Source organism: Zerene cesonia, chromosome 15, assembly GCF_012273895.1.
Source record: "Zerene cesonia ecotype Mississippi chromosome 15, Zerene_cesonia_1.1, whole genome shotgun sequence".
Classification (NCBI taxonomy): Eukaryota; Metazoa; Arthropoda; class Insecta; order Lepidoptera; family Pieridae; genus Zerene; species Zerene cesonia.
The window spans coordinates 5,391,921-5,413,822 of NC_052116.1; the positions used below are offsets into that span (position 1 = coordinate 5,391,921).

General features: G+C 31.9%; 1 protein-coding gene across 4 annotated transcripts in view; it reads right to left on the reverse strand.

Annotated features, from left to right (window-relative positions):
• The window catches only part of LOC119832234, a 113,890-nt gene that overhangs the window by 37,951 nt on the left and 54,037 nt on the right, over positions 1–21,902 (reverse strand). Inside the window, exon 3 of one of the 4 annotated variants that reach the window (XM_038355889.1) lies at positions 9,960–10,001. The exons of 2 other annotated variants lie outside the window; for them this stretch is intronic. The gene's annotated coding sequence lies outside the window, so the exon portion shown is untranslated. Of the gene's footprint in view, positions 1–9,955; positions 10,002–21,902 lie in introns of all 4 variants that reach the window. One more of the 4 variants, XM_038355888.1, reaches the window with a different exon arrangement.

The following is a 21,902-nucleotide window of genomic DNA, read 5'->3' on the forward strand; positions in this document are numbered from 1 at the left end:
TGAAAACACTTTTGGTGCTAAGTCTTATAATTAAAACGCAAGCAAGACATATACGAATAAGAGCAGTCATTAATTACGTCACTATTGCCTTAAGAAACATTGCCAAGAAATGTGCGAAATAGTGATTTTTTACACGCGCCGCACCCTCATAATACAAGCTTGAGCTTTCAAATTAGTGTCGCGTGAATAATGCAAGGACAACTTGCAGTCTGCGCTCTTGCGACATAATGTATGACCTAGGCGCGCTAAGAAAATGAATAACTAGTCCCACATTTCATAGTAATGTTATCATAGTCCTTGACTTGAGCTATTTGTGTACGAAATTTCGTTAATCCTATGAATAATGACTTTATATTGTTGTTTTCCGGTCTGTTTGGCAAGAAACATAATCTTAAAAAACACTAATTTTGTTAGAAATGAATGCCTTCATTTCACGATATGATATGAAAAATGTGTTTTGTTGAATTTCATTCTGGGAAATATAATTTGGCGTGAGGGTTAGCGAGAGGCATGTTATAGACGAGACGGGATTCTAAATACAGCATAGACTTAATTTTTAACCATAGCGACACCCTTCGATGTGATACGATTGCTCAATTGGCGAGAAATTGCGACGGGAGTAAGCTGGCGGAAAATTGGCGATATCGTTAATATTCACCCGAAACCGGTGGTTCACGTGGCGACTACAAATAACGAGAAGACAGCTCCCATAGATTTATGTTCTGTCGCTTTAAGTGATATATAGGCCTCAGACCGTTCCCGAGGTATCGATGAATCTCTAATATCACAGCGAGGTGATGAGTGCTGAATTACGTTTTAATTTTAGATAATATCTTATGCCTTCATTATTTTCGAGTTATTTATAATATTACATTATTTTTGATATGAGAAATAAAATTATTATTTTTTTCGTTATAATGGGTGTTACTAATGAAAACGTCCAATGAGAAAACTTTTATTTATACATGCTTTAATTTCTACCAACAATAACCACATAAAACCGTAAAAATGTTTAAAAACATATATAGTAATGTAATTGACAGATGAAAAATAAATACTGTCAAACTTCCAAGCTTAAATAAGTATCGAAACTTTGTTAACTTCTCGATAACCATCTAAGCGACACTTTAGCTCGAAGTTTGTTTGAGTAAGTTAAAAATTGCTTTAAGTTGAATCGTCGAAGTCGGGAGCCAAACGTATTACCAATATCAATGTTGCCGTTGAAAAAACACAATATCGTGGCAACATCCGACGTCTCAGGTGGATTAAACTCTCTTTTTACAGCTTCATAGAATACTAAATAATAAAGGAGCAATTCTGCCACCCTCCCTGCTATTACCTTATCTATCACTGTAGTTCTTCCTGTATTCCTGCTTCCTTTACATATCAACAAAGTTTCACACGTTTAAAATGTGCGAAAATCGATGATATGTTACAAGTAAAAGCTTAGTCATTCCCTCAATAGCTTGTTTAGTATTGTGGGATAACGTTAAGACATTGGTGTAAGGATATCGACGACAAAGATATTCCGGTCATGTTTAAGCCCTTGTTGAAACGGGCTGTGTCTACACGAGAAATTTCCTTCCTGACAGCGTTCATTGCCAGGGTCGGTATGCCCATTCCTAAAACAGTGATGAGCTAAGCGGAAGAATTATGTAAGAATAGTTTTGTAATACGAAATTCTATTCTTTGTGATTGCTAATGGTCAGCGTGACATTGGATATTGGAAAAAATGCGTATCCTGATGATTAGTAAACATTTGTTTCGGTGAGTATATATAATCATATAATTATTTATTCGTTAGAATGTGTCACTGGTCTACAAATACTCACTAAAAAATGCTATATCGTACTGTAGAAAGGGTGTATGTAGAAAGTAGAAATATACACAAAATAATAATTCAGATTCTTAAAATTACAAATTCCAAATATGCGTTACGTATGAGTCGTCGTTTTTAATATGTCCTAAGTATTACATGGAAAAATGTCGAACGCTAAAATTTTATGCGAATGGATGAGATGTTCGTGACCTTACTTTCAGCCTGCTGTTATGATTATGTGACTCGTTAAAACAAATAAAAGCATATTGTAGGTATCGAGCGAAACGACACATGTTACTTGCGTTAAATATTGTATTCTTAAAGAACAATATTGAATTCGATTTGATCAAATATATCTGATAACTTCGATCAAAATTCAAAACATGATATTGACAAGCGATGAGAAGCCTGCACCAATAGCAACCGTATCAGATATGCTATGATTAAGACAATATTCAAGATAAAGATGCAGACACCAAGTATGCATCGATACATGATTGTGTTCTATCCTAGGACAGCAAACGTATTAATAAATTTAACAAACGCTGTATTAGAAGATGCGAGTTGCTATTATATGCGGTTGTAGAACGGGAAACCCATCCGGTGCATGATGCTTCCGATACCTTGTTAACTCCCAAAACTAGTTTTTTTTTAATCTGCTATAGAAAACAATACTTGCAACATTCCAAGGCTGTTTGACTTATCTGAGGGTCACAGTATTCTTTTATTTTCTTTCCATAATAACAGCAAATAAAAAGTGTGAAGTGGTTATTATTCTTCTAATTAGTATTAAAGTACACAATACCATTAACGGTAATATTTATTAAATCATCATAAAATAAACATGAGTGTGATAAAACAAAATCATTAATAAGCGAGCGACTTATAGTAAAGCAATATATTAAATGCAATGCAAATCATCAAAGGTCATAAATCCAGTTTGGTTTTGCTGGACACTTTAATACGGTTTAATTTTCACGTAGCCGCACATCAAACCATTCTCTGGTCAGATTAAATTTATTTTATTGCATATGTTTTATCGTTTGCAGGTACAATTATGTGGATTGTTTTCAAAACCTTATAATCGTTTTCTTGCAACCGTCTTATTTATTCAGCTTGAATCGCTAGAAAGCTTGATCTAGAATCACAGTATAATGAGATAGCAGGCTGAAGTAAAAGGTATTTGATCTCGTAGTAAAAGCCGAAAGATATCGCGGCTGTAACAACTCAATAATAGTTAATAATATAGTAACTATGAAAATTCATTAAAACATCGCCATTAAAACATGCGCGTAACAGCCCCTAAATTGTGTCCCGAGCTGCTAGCCTGATAATAACATGGCGTATGTTTGTTCGGGCTCAATCCCCACCACTACCCACACGATTGACCTGTCTAAATGTCTTCGTTGAAGATGTTAGAATTAAAATTTCTAAGAAATAATCAAAATATTAAGAGAACTATGTAAATAAATAAAAAATCTAAATATTCTTTGCTACTACTTTAAAATTCGTGTACACGCAATCCATAACAGTGCGATTAATATAATTTCAAATTAAATAAAGTTTTCTTCGTAACCAAAGTATTAGTAACTTTTACTTATGGAATTCGTTTACACGCTCTGTTGCATCAGCTTAGTTTTTATGATAATTTCACTTTTAATCTCATATTTATCCAAAAATACGAACGTATTTTAAGAAGAAATAAACGACGTTACGCAGTAAAAAAGTTATCGATGTAACAACTTATATAATCTGTTATACTTATATAATCCGTATTTTCTTTAAGTTTAAAAATTATTATTAAAATATAAATTATTATTGTATTGTATTATCATGCAAAATTATGCACTAAATTCAAATATTAGATATCATGAAATTTTAAATGTTTAATGTAGTTAAAATTTCTTATATAACGAAAATTAGAAATTATGAAAATAGCTAATCATCTTATTAAACGATAAAAAAAATACATTTTTTCAATTTCAGATTCCATGACTAATGATATCCAAATTAAGGAAAAGCCTGCATATTTAAAAATAAATTATTATGTCAAGTAAAACGAGAAATGATTGTAGGTACATTTAAACCAACGAAAAAAAAACGAAATAGAACTACGCACGATGTAGCTTAACAAGACCTTTTTAAAAGTCAAAAAGTAAATCGCAATACATCTACCTCCAAATGTTCTTAAATAATAATATGCAATATATATCTCTTGCTCCAAATTCTGAAGACTTTCTAAGAATTCTCGTTCAGGATTGTCAATATCTCCTAATTGGCCGTTGTCACAAATCAGGCTCTTTATATGGTAGTGGGTGCGGCCTCTCCTTGCTTCTGTTACAAATGTTTATTACAGCACGAGTCAGCGAATTTGCGAAAAATAAACGGAACCCCGCCAACTCATATAAACACCTTTGATGTTTGATATAAAAAATAACTATATTTCGTTTCATAAGCATGTAATGCGAATAAAATGAAACGACTCTGTAAGTGGGGTTGTTCTCGCTTGTGGAAAAGAAATTATGAAACCTGCCTGGCAAATTGCAATGTAAGCTTCAGTTTGAATTTGATTTTTGTTTACCGGTCTCCGAATAGTTACGAGAAAATTTAGATATGTTTCTAACGTATAAAAATATAAATTTCAGTATATGTATATTGAGCTGAAGTTAACTCGTTTTTAAATATGTTTGAACAATGTTATCCACATTTAATTTGTTCTTTAAATCAAAAAGTTACTAAATTTTATCGTATTTAATTTCGTTTTATTGTACTCTTCATAGCTACACATAAAAGAATTACCGTTCAAGGAAAAAAAAATGTTTAAATGTAATAAAGAATTATACATTGGTGTATATGGCTCAGAAACGGACAGAGTAAGGGAATTTTACGAGCGGATTTCGAACATTTTTGCACGATCAACCCTTATCAAATAAAACTTATTGGATGATAAGAATTGATTTCACTTCAATAAAATCGTAGGACAAACATATAGAATGAAAAATACATGAATTTTAGTGACGGCACTGAATGTGAATTCTAGCTCATTTCGTAGAAAATAAACCGGAATGTATTATTTAAATGAATGCCTATAAATTATGAATTGCAATTACTTTATCGGAAAATAAAAGTCATGTCGAAATCCCTTCCGTTAAACCAAGATTGCTGACTCGTGAACATTTACTTTCATTTATCAGAAGGGGCCAATAGATCACCAACTGCGTCTCCGTTAATATTATGAGCTATTACGTATAGTGACTGTTTGGAACGCCACCTGTTTCTACTCGTTTGTTTTTATTATTGTTATTTCGTTATTGCAATATAGTAGTATTTCTAGTAGTATATAGTCACAAAGGAAAAAATATTATTAAAAAGCTTAAAGAATATTTTAATTTTTAATACTTTTGTTTATCATTCACAAATCGAAATTGGGCTACTGGCCTGAGCGTACCCTCGATAATGTTGTACCTTATCTTAAATTGTACAATAAAATATGCAATGTTATGTTTTCGTCTGAGCGATTGTTAGATTTCTAGCAATATCATACAATTGTTAGAGCAACAACACACAAAAGAAAACAAGTAAACAAATTAAAAAGTGCCATCCCTAACAAATGTCACAAACGAGATCACCGAATAAAAGAAACATCGGTGTTCGTGTGTTAACGACTTAACAAAACGGCCAAAAAATATTGTACCAATTGAGTATTGCGTGCGAAAACTCGCCTATTAACGTTAAGTTAAATACGACGTTTATATCCATTAGGGGTAGTTCCGACGCGTACCGGGTAATCATATTCCGAGCAGGCGCGGCATAAATCAAGAGGAGAGCCGGGGGCAAAAACAACAAAACTGGACTTAACTGACCGCCCTGACCGATGTTTATTGTAGCTTTTATATTTCCACGATACTGCGCGATGACCAATTTTTATTCCCCAAATAAAAAGATCCCGTCCGAAATTATACTAAAGGGGTTCACATAGATTTTCAATGATCCACTTATTTACGATTATATTGAGATTCCTTTGTGACGTTTATTTTTGTTTCTATCGTTCCTTTGGACTACGTTTTATTAGAGATACAACGTCAATAAAAAAGTATGAATCCGTATTTGCTTTCACGATCACTTCTTTATAAGTGTAATTTCCCAGAATAGAGCAATCGTGGAGTGATTGCCGAGACAAGGCAATATCCATTCAAATAAAATATACGATATGAGTTTTATTATGTAATCATTACTGAATTTTTAGTTTATATATTATCATGCGTTCATATGTTTTCGTATTAAATTTACAAGTCTAATATTATGAAACATCTTCGCGAACCTCACGTAAAGTGTATTGGAACAAATATAGCCTACTTAACATCGACACTCAGTTATCGACAAAACATCACACTCTCATAAGCTGATGGAGTCGAAAGTACTAACTAATTTTCTTCAAGTTTTCTCTCAGTAAAAGCGCACACGTGATGTTAACTAAAAGCTAAGTAATGAAACATAACTTAGCGCGTTCTAGATACGAAATTGTCTGCGTTTAGCTACATTTTGTCTCCTTTTATATCTCATTTCGAAAACAAATATATAATTTCTAAATACAAAGACCAAACACAATGAATGCATATTTCAACATTAAAATGTAAAACAGATGATAATATATTATATGTTTATTTATTCCTTTTCAGGGGAGCGTAAAGGGTCTCGCCTGTCGACTTTACACCTCGTCGTAAAACCGCGTACTGAAAATAAACATTAAATGTTCCAAGGAATATGAAAAATATTTTTCTTCACTGTCCGGCAAACTTTCAGCTGTCTTATCATATTGCGGCGCAAATGGGTGAAGTAGTACAGCTAAAAGGATTTTAGTTCGTTCATAATAGGTATATGTACACAGAAGCACTGCGTTTTGTAGAATTACGTCTGTTTAATGGAATTTCTATTTGCTGTTAATAAAGTGGATGCTTAAAGCGTGGAGTACATTTTAATGGTAATGTTATGAATTTAATTATACTAATCTCTGTTTTAAGCATTTTAAAGCGCAAATTAGAGCTCTTTTATAATAACTTCGTTTCTTATAAGCAAATACATTAAATTATTATTTCATTCAATAGCGAGAAAATATACTTTGCATGTTAATGAAAAGATTTATAATATTTACGTACATACAAAATTCATATTACAGATTTTTTTATCTACATACATTATTTGTCTATATTTTTGAACAACTACTTGAAAAGTAAATATGGGTAGCTTTTGCAAAGGTCTCGATACTACATAAGCTAGAAGTTTAACAATTTATTTATTCTAGTAAACTGAACTGAATGCGACAAATAAGTTTCAAATGTTTTTAATTATATATTAACTTGAAGTGGAGCATTCCAAGCCTCGGTCAGCGACTTATGCAGTTTCCAATTTGAGTTTCCGATTAAAATTAGCCCCAGTAATCCGCGAGAGCCAATTAAAAATATTCATCAATCCTGGCTGGATAAATGTACTTATATTTATGATCTGTGCACATTTTTACTCTTGTGGCAAATAAATATTTCCTCATATGACATTTGTATGCAATATCATAAAATATTGAGTGTTGAGTTCGAAGCGCAATGTTTTTAGTTTTCATAATTCACTTTAAATATCCAATAATTTTTGTTATTGCCGTGTGTTGTTATTCATTTTGAACAGATAGTAATTTTTTGGTTTCTCTTGTTCTGCTATTGTGTTGTGTGTAATTGGACGATTGTTTATTCAATAAATATATTGAAAATCCTTTAAACGTCCAATTGTAGCAGTTTTTAGTTTCATAAATGGACTACTTTTCTTTTAAGGATAAATAAAATCTGGAACTCATTTAGCTCGTAACCAGGTATCGTCGGTAGGCTCGTAATAAATACAAATATTAGTACTTAGTCTAAGTGCTAAAATATATATCTACCTAGTTTCATACATATACGATATGGTGCTTTAGCGTGAAAGACTAATAAACATACTTACATCTATCCATCCAAACATATTTACAAGCTTTCGCGTTTATAACATAAATAGGATATAAAAATAGATCTCAAGGATTTATCTTACATATCCCATTGATAAAAAATCTTTGCTTCGTGATCTATTGACATCAATCTTATTTTAAATCCACATGGCTCTAACAAAAATATCACCCTCACACCCTAGTATTAGAGCGCTTATGCAATATATTCTGATAGCCCTTAATCTGCATTAAGCTATGCAAAGACGTTGATATACAGGATTATTTAAATAGCTTTGAATTTTCATGCGTTACATACTAAAGGGACATTAGTAGCATACGATTTACAGTGACTCAAGAAATACCTAATGCCACAGATAACATAATACTATACTAGTACTAATACGTAATAATATGTATTGCAATTAAATATGATTAATGCACGTTACATAAGAAGAAGTAGAAATGTACAAACTGTTTGATTATAATCTAACTCGTAAGATTACAAACTGTCGAAACATTGTAATCTAAAACATTTTCTTAGTTACTTACAAAGCTGTTTCTTATCAGAAAATGTTATAACTTATCTATTAATATAAACATTAAATTGATTTAAGAATATAATTAAGCAATATATCAAAATCAATAAACTGAAAAAAAGTCTCAAAGTGTGCCCTATCAATTTGTTAATCGCCTAAGTCGCAGTCAAAACTTAAACTATTGGCCTGAAATGAAAAAGGATAGGTAGTAGTAAGAAGTTCATCCTGTTGTAATCTGAAAAAACAATGCTTCCCGCTCTTATTGTTAATGAAAAAAAATTAACCAGGTCATAACATTAAATTAAGAGAGTGCATTTTATGTTTAATAAAACTCTACATAAAGAATAACGATAAACACCAACGCAAGTAAAGTACCTAAGTTGTGAGACATTGAAAAACTATTATTTGAATCCTATACTGATAGGATTAAAATTATTCATTCCAGATGAATAAACCCTGAGGGAACAATTGATTAGCAATCAATTATTATAATACAGAACTGTATTACAATACACATTGCAACATCTGCATCCGATTAAGCGTAAGACCCGCCATAAGTCCTATTCTCTTATTAAATCCATAAGCTGTTTATCGATATCGCATTGCTTTACAGTATCGGGTATTGTTTTAAATGGTGGCTGCTAATCGGATCCTGGGACGCACAACGCACGCTCCGACGACTGCGCAAACGTTAATGTCATTAAATTGAATGCAATTATAGATAATACAGTTCACGCTCACTGTCAATGGACATGTAATGATATTAATTAATATGTTTAGTTCGCTTCACGCTAATTTAATGATATGTCATTACGATTAATCGCTCGCTGACTGGTCATCGATTAGCGTTATTTGATTTTGTGCAACAAATATGAAATAGTAATTGCTCTAATTGATGTAATGGAACTTAATGCTGGTGAAATAAATAATTTCAATGTAGTTTTAAAAAGTATATGAGTATTGACCTAAATATTTTTACAGTAATTCAATATGTGTATATCAGACCCTTCATTTATATCAATGTATAATGAATAAAAAACATAGGATTCTTTTAGAATCAAACAAGTTGACAAGAGTAGATTGCTTCAATTACTGTTTATTTTTAAATCACATATACCCTACTCAAATGAATAGCGCAGAAGAATAATGCGCGGGACATGATAAGCACAGGTTACATTAGAATATACACAATCTGTGGCAGTAATTCGTGTTTGAAACTGTATTTTCGTTGCGGACGGCTCTAATCCGTTTAGGGAGCTGCAATGCTATACGTGCGCGGCCTAATGTGGACGTAGCTCTAACGTTGGCTATTTCATCTGGTTGTTTTAATGTGTATTTTATAGCATTCGAATAAAGACTACATTTGAATGTATTCTCAGCTTGGTACGCCGTTAAGTAAAGTATGAGTAGACCTCATAAAGCCTCTGTCACATGGACTGTCACAACACGACAGCTCGACCCATAGTGGTATCTTCCTAATGACACCAAATATCGCTGCTATTTCGCAGATTCTTACAAAGCATTTATTAAATAACCTTTTAATTGTTCTCCTACATTTTATTCCAATTTTATTCCAATATTGTTTTTCAATATGAGAAAAAAATTAAGTCTAAATCATATTAAACAAAATATTACCTACACCACACCACAACAATCCTAAACAGCGGCTCTTGTGTGTTATCTGAAAAAAAGAAAAAAGGGAAATGTTTCACTAATGTCATGTATATTTTGTTTTATTTTAATCTGTTCACAGAACATTATAGTTTATCGCGAGTCTTCAAACATTGAGTTCAGTAGTACGTGTTAATAGAACGCTGCCCGAATTCTAAACGCGAATGGTTCACCAACTGAATGGTAATACTGACCCAACCATAAACAATGGTATTTGTTATAGTAGTTTCATGCGTTCGATTTTACGCGAGTATAAATTAAACAATAAAAGACTTTTAACGGGTTTTAAACGCGATTTATTCATTATATTTTTAAGTAATTATTATTATTTTTTTTATTTACTTATTTTATTTCGATCACTTTACAGCGAGCGTGGTCAGGTTAGTCTCCCCGTGAGACCGTTAAATTTCCAATTGTTATTTTTCTTATTCGTGCCTTTCTAGTAGATAGATTCACAATTATCTGGGTAAGTCTTCTGCAGGTATGTTTTATCCCTAATCAACTTGGTTATACTCGGAAACGTTGAATATAGGTAACATAATGTAAAGCTTGTATAATAATTATAAAAAATAGTAATACTTGATATATTGCATTTTTTTTTTTTTGTAAAAAATTATTAAAAATGTTTCTTCGAGGATTAAATATTACACAAGAAGAATGACCTTTAATTATTGGATGTAATATTTGCACAAAAGCTGCAATTAATTAATATTTTCCTGCACATGACAAAGCATATAAAATTGCATTTGTCAAAATCCAAATTAATGTTACAAAGAATAAAGATTTGATTTTGCTATTTGATTGCTTGTTAAATAACATGCAAATGCATGGTGTTTTTATTACTTCACTTTTGGAAATTTTTGACAACTTCTAACATAGAATATATTTTTTTTTCCTAGGATAATATATTTAGAACCAGTAGTAAAAGCTAGTGAAAACACGCGAATGTACTATACTATATTAACCGTAGTGAGCCCAAAAGTAATTAGTTTCCATCTGGTGATCCATCAGGTGTCAGTCACTAGTATAGCCTTTTATTTTTTACCTAGGTACATATTTTTCATAAATTACTCACACGTTAAGACCATTTAACAAAAAAAATTAAACATTTCATAACAATACAGCCAATTTTAAACGCCCTAAACCTCAAAGGTCAGACTTGAATAAAAATGGTCCTTCGAGGAGCGGAAACGAATGTAAAGAGCTTCTCAGGCCAATCATAGTATCAAAGACTTTTGCATTCGTCTGTCTGAGGCTTTGAGCTTCGTCTATTGTTGCGTCACAAAAGTCGCGTCGTGCGATTAAATTTTCATGATGTCCCGGCGTCAGTAACGCAAAGCAGATGTTCAGCGAGGTTCGTACTGCACGGCGCAACTGGAGAACAACACACAAGAACTAGCATTGAGAAACAAAGCACTGTGATTTGTGAAACCGTAAAAGGAATTGTTAAACACGAGTTTACCTAGTTTTACTAAATAAAAATAAAATAGTAGTGGTATTCTAGAGAATGGTCAAAGTTGGCTTGTCTATGTAACGTGTAGGTGTAGGTCTACATTGTTGTGGCTTTTTGTGGAAAATACAAAATGTATGCTGCATTATAGGGCTGTTATAATTTTCAATATCGTAATTCATTTAGACGTATAAGTTGGTCGATAATAATAATCGGAATTCCCACAATATTATAAATAATAAAATGTGATTATCTTTGGTATTACCATGTTATATTAGTATTTAATGTAATGTATCTAGAAATTATATAACACAATAAATTAGACATTGTCTTCTTGTGACCACCCTCGCTGTAAAGTGTTCGAAACGTAGGTACGATATAATAAAAAACTCGCTTTTAAAATCCGTTAAAAAGTCTTTATTTTCTGAATTATAAACCTTACAAAGAATTTGTTGCACGTATACTGAAATTACAACATAACTATAAATGTACATACAATATACCTATCAGTAATAAATACTATTGATACTAAACAATTTGTATGTTTCATATTGAGAGAGTTACAGATAGCATATTGCCAAAACAGGCGATATGATTAATTTATTGACAGATTTATGACGATCGTAAATCTCTTTAGGATGACACACATCCACTGACCACAGAGAACGAGAGCCAGATTCTGTACGGAATCATTTTTTCACATAACATAGCATATAATAAAATATATTATTATCAGTTGATATATAATTAAAAGTGTTGACGTAGTATTACAAATATTAATTTGATAGGCTTCGTATTGTTCGACAGAAATTAAAGTTAAAACTGAAATGTTACAATATACTAATATGTATTTAATACGGTAACGTTTGGTACTTTATTTCTTCTACTATTGTGTATTACGAGTAGTATTCGTGAAGTGACTTATGATACAAATCAAACCATTTCATTATATTACTTTCGCTTTTGATTGTTTTGATATTTATATGAATGAGGCTACAAGTATAAATTTGTTAGATATTTTATATTCCAACAATTATATATATATATACTTAACGTGAATAAACGTGATAAGAAAATGTAATAGGTATAAATGAACTTATTTAGCAAACACTTATTGTGACATTAATTTTATTATATTGTTATATTAGCTTATTTGTAATTGTTAGTGAATTAAAAATTTACATTGGTTTTTGAAATCTATCATAAGTAGCACTTGATCTGTGGTTCTATTTAATACTTTCACATACTTTATTTAGCCTCTGTAATAATAACTGCATTTGAGTATAGCTGACGAACTCTGTGTTTATTGTATTTTAATATCTATTCATGTGTGCAGTGAATAAAGTTAATTTGAATTTTAAAAATAATGTTTGATGATTTTGACCATAGAATGGTTAAATTTCTCACCCAATGACTAGAATCCCTCGTAAATACCACAATATTTGATCCGAAAAATCCATAAAATTAAGCTGCTGAAAATGACATGTCAAAGGCAGAGGGTGCTTTGGGACAGGGATACACTGAGGCTATCTTTCTTTTTTAATTTGATATTGTCTTCTTGAGATAACAAACAGAAAAAAGAAATCATATTTAATTACGATTTCTATCGAGTCATTCCTGGTTTACGTCGTGACCAAGGAAAATTGCGATATGTTTTTATTTATAGAGAATCTATATTTCCCATGATAATCAATGCATAAAAATAAGAAAACTCAGAAACAAGCATATTATATAGAATAGGAGTATTTATACATTAACACTTAAGAACAATTTTGTATCTACATTTCAATAATTCTGAAGTCCAAAATCGAACAAAGCATTTTTAAAGAAATACTCCTTAATAAGAAACCTGTTTAATTTTTTTCTCCATCTTAGTGCCAATTATTTTTCAGTAACAATTTTAAGGTGATCCCATTTTTTACATTTTGTTTAAATGAATTACATTATCTTACACATAAAGAGCACACAGTAATGTAACAATTAAAGTTTTGTACATACCTGTAATTCGTACATACATCATGGCTAACTATTTATGTTTTGATTTAATTACTTCATGTCATGTACTGTTGGAATGACTTGGAAAGTAAAGAAAATGAAGTAAAAAATCATAAGCGTTTACGTTCTCTGTCTTTCTTCTATGACCACACCCTTAACACGACCTTCAAATATCATTAGTAGGACGAATATGATATCATTAATAAAAAAAAAATAAAAATCGCGGCAAATGTTTAAAACCTGAGCTCACTACGTTCCGGGCTTTATAAGGAAAGCTGCGTCAGCGTGACGCCGGGCGGTCATTGTCGTCCGATATAACATCAAAATTGCATCCGAGATGTCGCCTCTATCTCCGCCGATCTAAATAATCTTTTAGAAGCTAACGCCTTTGCTTGACAATGTTTAAGATTACTTTTGAAGTTGTCGGAGTGGTTTGAATTTGGAATGCGACTTAAAAAAAAATCTTGACACTTTTTTATGAATAAAACGTTATTATAGATACGCATTTATTTTGCTATAGGTATGTAATTCGTTTAATTATGACATGTCATGCATGATTATTGTAATTGTTTGAATACTGCGTTATGAATCTATCATCGATTTTATTTCCAAATTTCGATTTTTCAAATTACTTATATTTTATATTATATTTGGTGATATTTATACTCAACAAAGGCAAACGTATAACTTAAAGAATACGTTGTTTAGGCATGAAGAAGATACGGACAGTCAGGTTTAATTTTCCATTTATTTATTCATATATAAATGTGATTATCAACTATCCAAGAATTACAAAATGTTTTAATGAAATCAGACAAGACAACACTAAAAACATTTATCATGTCACGTACCATTATGTATATATTAATGAGTTTAAAATGCATGTCACGTAGAATAGCAACAGATGTACAAAAGTTTAATAATTAGCATCGTCTTGGAGCTGCATTTGTATTTCGCAAATGACTGGCAAAGACTAATGATTTAAAACATATTGTTCCCATGTTCTTGTACGGCAAGAAATTCTCCATTGCGCCGACCCACTTTCTTTAGAAAATAAGTCGTCGTTATGAGTTTCTTGTGAAGTAAATAAGACCTTGACTCCCTCGTATTGGACCTTCATTTGCATAGTGAATTATCACATTGCAAAGTTGTAGAAATTTTTCAAACAAATTTGTCTCTTACAGAAATTTATTTCATATTTATATTTGAATGTCATATTTCCATAGGGTGTTATTACTCGGTTTACCTAACGCTTCCTTTAAATTTCAAGCTTTGTTATAAAAACGGTAGCCATGTTTTAACAAGTTATTGAGCAAAACTCCTTTAGTTTTAATATGACTATCCTAAAACTGGTACATTTTCTATAACATTAAACACAATAATAGAACTCTGGTTTGAACAATATCGATAAACAAGTAAGGACATTACGAACTAAACCATTCAGACGAACAATAATTTTGATCGCAGATAGCTTCGCTAATTAACCAACAAATACAAACACAAATATACGAGCTTCATTATCAGAATCGATGCAAACCCAATTATGCATCTTGACATATGCAAGGTAACGTCGGTGCAAGACGCGGCAATGTTAAAGACTGATTAGAACGTGTTCTATGGATCAATTAAGCACCTGAGCTATTTACTTGCACGGTCTTAATATTTAATTAACTTAATTACGAACTTCTCCTACCCGTACCTAATAAGCTCTTCTCTGTTTAAATACTCTTTAATAACCAGAGAGAATAAAATTATTTTACTACTGTATTAAGCAATCGTTTTTATATAGTTTTAGCTATAATATGATTTTATTAAAAGAAATATAATCATCCTACTTCTCATTATGTTAAAAGTGAACAATATTGAGTAACCTCCCGATCGTAACAGCCATATCGCTGTGTGAGTGATACCTCAATGCAGACTGAACACGGCAAGACGTCGACAAAAGACGTTAATGAGGAAATCGTGTACACAAGCCGCTCTTGTAGGGAATTCAATTTACTGATAGAGTGAAAGTAACCTATCCCCACAAGGCAAGAACCATACCTCACAATGACAAGTCTGTGAATCAAAAGTTATGCCTCTTTGTGCATCATTACTTTCCAGATTACTCCGACTTGTTTCATTGTTTAGTCGCCATTATAGAAAAGTCATTATGAATCGATATTTCACTTTGAGAAAGTTCAAACAGATTCCGGTAGTATCTGTAATTTAAGCTTGTATTTAAATTTGGGATTAGATGATCGCGATGCTTATAATTTATAATAAGCTTAACGTGAAATTACAATTTATTAATTTTTTTATTGTTTTCAGAAAGAAATCTCAAACTCTTTCTATATACTCTCTTTAACGGAATGTTAAAATAGTTCAACAAAAATAATAAAATAGTTTTAATGATTTGGAAACGTTAAAAGGTAAAAAAAACATTATCTAATCAAAGATGTGAATGATCGAACAATATTCTTTAATATAATTTTAAGATGAATCCTTAATTTCCATGGTTTTCGCACATTTCGCAAATGAATAGCGCATTAAATTGGCACTGATTCTGATATATCGAACGCTCGTATCATAATGGGTCAATAAAATAGATAAGGAAAGCATAAAAATGACAGGGGCTCGAAAATATATTAGATGAACTAGAGGCCGGGAGCAGAAGGAAAACACAAAGTTAAATTGGAAAGTCTCGCAACATCTTGTGCGGTGCCGCTTGGGAATCATTTTAATTGTTTCTGTTTCATTCGTGACACGCACACTTCACACGACTTTGGTATTACTTTAACTTTTCTTGCTCGCGCTTATGTAACGTAGCACCTCCTAACCTCAATTGGAGTTGATCATGTGTCTCTACGCACAAACACGCAGTTACAATTAAAAAATTCATTGAATATTTATCATTATAAATCAGAAACTGGTCAAAGGTAGATTTAGTATCTGTACATACATATAGTTAACAAATATGTAACAAAATCAACAATAAATCAGCACCAATAATTTGTATTTTTATAATCAACCCATCGACCATGATACAAAAAACAATCTTAAATTTAAAATGTTATATGCGTACTGGTGGTTTAATAATATAGTTATTGGCTATCTTGCGCAATTCCGAACAACCTTCACTAATGGAATATTTGCGTGGATGCTCGATCCATTCCTTTTAATCGAATTACATGAAGCGAACATCGAGACTCGCCGCAGAATTACATATTAACAAACGCGAGCCGATAATCGATTTCTCGCCTGATAACGATAATGCATCGAGTATCGAGAGTGGTTGGTAGCAAACAGGCAACGGACGAGTTGCCTACGTGAGCCGAATGTTGCAAACTCGATCCATTTCAATTACGTTCACGATCGATACCCAAATTCGAAGACGCTAAAGGTAACGAACTTTGACATGTAGATGTGTTGTAAATTCATTGATGCATCGACTCTTGAGTTGTTTGGATCCCATTACTTCTACTTGATACGTGGAAATCGTTTCACGTGCACGTCTCACCAACACCAAAATCCCTCATACATCAACGGATCTGTCAAACCAATTTTGAATTTAATCCTTCCATTCCGAATACACCTCAGCCTGGAATGTAGACAAACATCGAACTTCGATATTCAATCAAAATTGGATATCGCTAAAACAATTTGCCTATTTAAATAGAGTTCAACTAACCGGCATGTTAAACAAAGCTCTAACCCGTTCCATAATTAATTGGAATCGATTCACATTCAGTTGCGTTGCATTAAATTTCTCATCAATTCAGTTGCATAGACCCCAGCGTAATTGCAAAGAGCCGCGTCAGCTAAGATTTACCAATTAAGAGAATCGGTAGCGGAACCACTTGCTCAGTCAGCGTGGTACGCCGCCCGACCCGACCTCCGCCATCCTCAGCCGCAAGTATATTGTTTCTTTTTAAATTCATATACAAAATCCTCGAAAACTCGAAAGCCAATATATTTTAAAATATTTAGCAAATCGAATCGTATCAAATTGTTAAATACTTCCTACTTTATTTAAATATTACTAATTCATATAAAAACTTCAAAGTTGTATTCTTGGCAATATGACCTTTGATCTTATGCTGGGCTGAATTAGGGTTAAAGAATATAATTACAAAAATATAATTGTAAAAAGCTTTTATAAATAACTAGCCAAAGAATACAACATAATTTCTTGTTTTAATATCCAAATATATTATTAAGCAATGAGGGTCCTTGCTTATTTCACAGAAAAGTTATTTCTCAAGTGTTTGTTAAGAGAGTGATTATTCCCAAGCAAAATAGCGCATTGAAATGGTAACGATATCTTAACAAAACGAGTTTGAGCCAGATTCACCTAATACAAACATTCTTTTAGATACAACAGGGATCCAGTTAGAACGTTTGCATAACAATGGGAAAAGGAAGCGTTTCTTTTTGAAACTCATTTCTGTTACACGAAACTGAGAGATCGCAATAAAGAACAAAGAAGTAGAACATTACAAAGCAAAGGTAAATTAAACTGCGAAAGCAAATAAGCATTTGAATGTTATTATTTACTTTTTACATCGGTAATGCAATTTTCCACGCACTACTTTAAGTGTTTTTCTCTATAGAAAACTTGCTGCTTCTGTCTCGCCGACTTGAAACAAGTTTAATTAAAATTAATGCAAACTTTTAAAACATATTCATTTTCAAGTTATTTTTGCACTTTAACGAATGCGAGTTTATAGATAATGCATACTGTTATATTATAATAATTATAATTTAAATACAGCATTTTAAACATTATTCTTAATACTACGCTTTCATCTTTATAAATGAATGTTTATTGTTAATCTGTAACATAGGCTGTTTTTCTATAAATGAATAATAATTCACGAATCACACACTATTAATTGTCCTAAACCAATACTTCCCTGTTTAGGATTCAGCGTGTTCACCGACGATAAACTGGCCAGACTTAATAACTGACAATAATATCTAGTGAGCGCCCATTATTGTATGCCCGGCTTGCCCCATACTAATACAAGGCCGTAATTGAACGCCTATTGTGTTCTTTGCGTTGTGGTTATAAAGCCTTACTGAATCAAATTTTGTTTACAAAATTTCGGCATTTGTCTTTAAATTTGTGTTTGTTACTTTTGATTCGGATTGGGTTAAATTTTGATATTTTGATATTCAATTCCTTTCATAGATTATGTTCATTTGTTATTTATGTCAAGATATATGACAAATTGTTAATACACACAACATGTCGACAATAGAAGCTCTGCCTGTGGTATTCTCTGTCTATAGAATAAGTATAAAGTCTTTTATAAATATTTGATTTAAATTTAATCATTTATGAATCGCGGAAATTAAACTTTTGAAATATACACAATATGATTGAATTCAGAGTTGAATAATCACACAAATGCATCCCTTTGTGTGCGTGTGCGGGGTTGTCACATCAATGTTTGTTATTTGAATGACATGTTCACACAGCTTCATCAACCCTTAGAATGCAAATCTACCAAATCACTGAGGAAATTCATTTCCGTACGTGTTCACACACTTAGCCTGTATGTCAATAGCTCGCATGTTTACAATAAGCGATATACAGCCAGTCCTCTGTGACTGATACAGGTGTAGCGCGTTCGCGCAATCACGTCACAATACGATTTGGCTCGAACTGTATTACTTTGTGGTCTAAGTTTAGAGCTTTCTATACCCTAATACGGCAATTATAAGTAAAATTCATCGAAATGCATTTATTTTTGAATAGCTTACTGAGAGAAGATTTGTTATAGCTGTCCAAAATTATAAAACTGAGTGATAAATACGAAACAAAATAAATAAAATAATGCATTTAAATCCAAAGATAACAAAAATGAGAAGATATGTCAAATAGCAATATTGTGGAAACTTTACGATAATTCTTAAACATTGAGGCAAACACCAAAGACATATATACAATGGAAAATATTTGTCGCCCGTAGATAGCTTTGTGCCTGCTTAAAGCACGGGATTCACACGCTCACAAAATTTCTGATATATTGAAAAATGGTCTGCGATGAAACAAATAAGAAAAAGATTTCTGAACCAAACAAATACTTGAACCGTATTAACAAAATATCTAGTGACACAATTCTCGAAACACTTTAAGGAAAATCCAGTCAATTTTCTATAAAGCTATTTTATTTACTGCATAAAGTGACCGTACGAAAACCTCCTTTTTATTAAGCTTGAATCCTCGTTTGCAAGTACATTTCCGAGAATCTAATTTTCTTTCAAGGGTAAAATGCACAAGAAGAGGGTTGAATAGACCAAACATCCAGAGCCATTTTATTAAACGACTGCTCTCTGTATCACTATAAAACTACGACGATTTGTTTGTATTTTCATCCTTTCATATATTCTGTTTTCCATGTTGTTTTAATGCGATTGAAAAACCAAATTTAAGGAAATTGAATTTCGTTAATGCGTTTTTGGTACGAAGAAAAACCCTTTTCTTTAGTAGTCTTCGTTTACTTTTTTACTTTTGTTAAGTGTAAATAATGAAACCTTTCAATTTATAATTGTCAGAAAGCAATATGTTTTCATTTATGACGACAATGAATACAAATAAACAATAGGTTTATTTATCTCCGATTTAATAATGAAGAGATTTATAGTGAGACACAAAAATTGTATCGTTTTATACGGTATAGGAAACAAGTGCTGCGTTAAATTGCTGCAGCTTTTCGAAATTGCATTTTTGCCAATACTAAATTTTTGCTTTATGCTAAATGGGGCGTGTGATGCAATATATGTTGTTAAGAATTTATCTAATAGAAGTCGTACTTTGTCAGTATTTTCTAAGCGTTTATCAATACTCGAAGCTGAATAATAGAAAATTACATTGTTTATGCACATGGGTACATATTTGGTATTTCTGAAGAATGTGATTATATGAAATGCTTTGCATATTGCTAATGTAATATCATTCTTATTAATATCACCGGACTACGCAATAATAGAATTTGTATGTTATTGAAGAAACGTCTTTCCACAAATAGTATTAAAGATAAGATATTTTTCTTGTGAATTGATGTTGAGCTAAAATGTATTTTATGTTTATGTGTACGTAAGAACTAAATCTCATCTTTCATTAATTAAGTTGTTCAATGAAAAAATAGAAGGCAATCTGCAAGGAATGTATTATTAATTTTTATTACCATTTTTATAAAAAAAAAATGAAAAAAGAAATGATTGCGAGCACATTTGAGCGGCTCTTTGACACACATGTTCATGAAAAAGTTTGACAAAATGTGAAAAAAGTTGTGAAACGAGTTGCGCGAATCAATATATGGAAACAATGCCTATCCTAGTGAATCGAACATTCAAATATGTTGAGATTTTTGAAACCGCTGCAAACTGTGAAAATGTTCTTATTTCATATTTTCAGAACATATACAAATTGGAAAATTCAAACTTAAACATGCATTTATTCAATTAGATTTCTTAAAGAAACAACAACATTCCAGCGACATTATCCCATTTTAAAATATTAATTAACGCTATATATTCTATTGTAAAAGAGTATATACCTTGTCACATAAATCATACTAAACTATTAATATAACGTTACAGATAAGAACAAAATATCCTGGTATTGATAAGTAGTGTGATCTCAATATGATAATAGAACTCTTAAGTACTAATAGGGCCAGCTCGCACACAGGAGGGTACCACACCGCCACAGAAATTCGGCGCGAATTTGTACATTGTGAATGCTAAGTTGGGGAATCGGAGGCCCGTATCCTTTTCCTCACCGTCCCAATCTATTCCTTTATTCCCATCGAAAATCCTTTCCTTATCCACGAGCGCATTATCAAAGGTCGCACTTCTGCAAATATTTATAAGTACAAAAGTATTTATAAGTAAGCAAATATTTATAACATCTGAACAAAAGGAGAGAAAAAGGAATATCATATAGGAAGTAGTACCTATTTATTTTAATTGTAAGAATATATTTTGTTATCTCCTACAAGTTAAATTAAACTTCTGTACGTAGAGGTATTACAAATATATACTATGATAATAAGATCTGCAATCTTTATATATTTTTGGATATAATAAATTTAAAATAAAGGATAATTCCATTACTCAGCGCGGATGCACATTTGTAGCAATACTTAGCATTTCTATGTACTCGTAGCTAAATCGCAATTTACCACAATACCAGGGAGCTCACGCGTGTCAGACCGCGTCCTAAGCCCAGTTCAATAAAACAGTGCACTATTCAGTGGCACCCTATCCTACAGTCGTGGTTTGATTTGTTTTATTCGTAGCCGCGTATTTTCCGCTCCCCATTGGCATGAATCAAACCGAACGGACTCATTTATTTCATTCGAACTAGGAAGACCACTAGATACACTACACATTCGGCTTCCAACGAAAGGGGACCTTAATAGGGATAGAGAGAAATAGCCGACATTGACTCTTAATAAATTTATAAAAGTA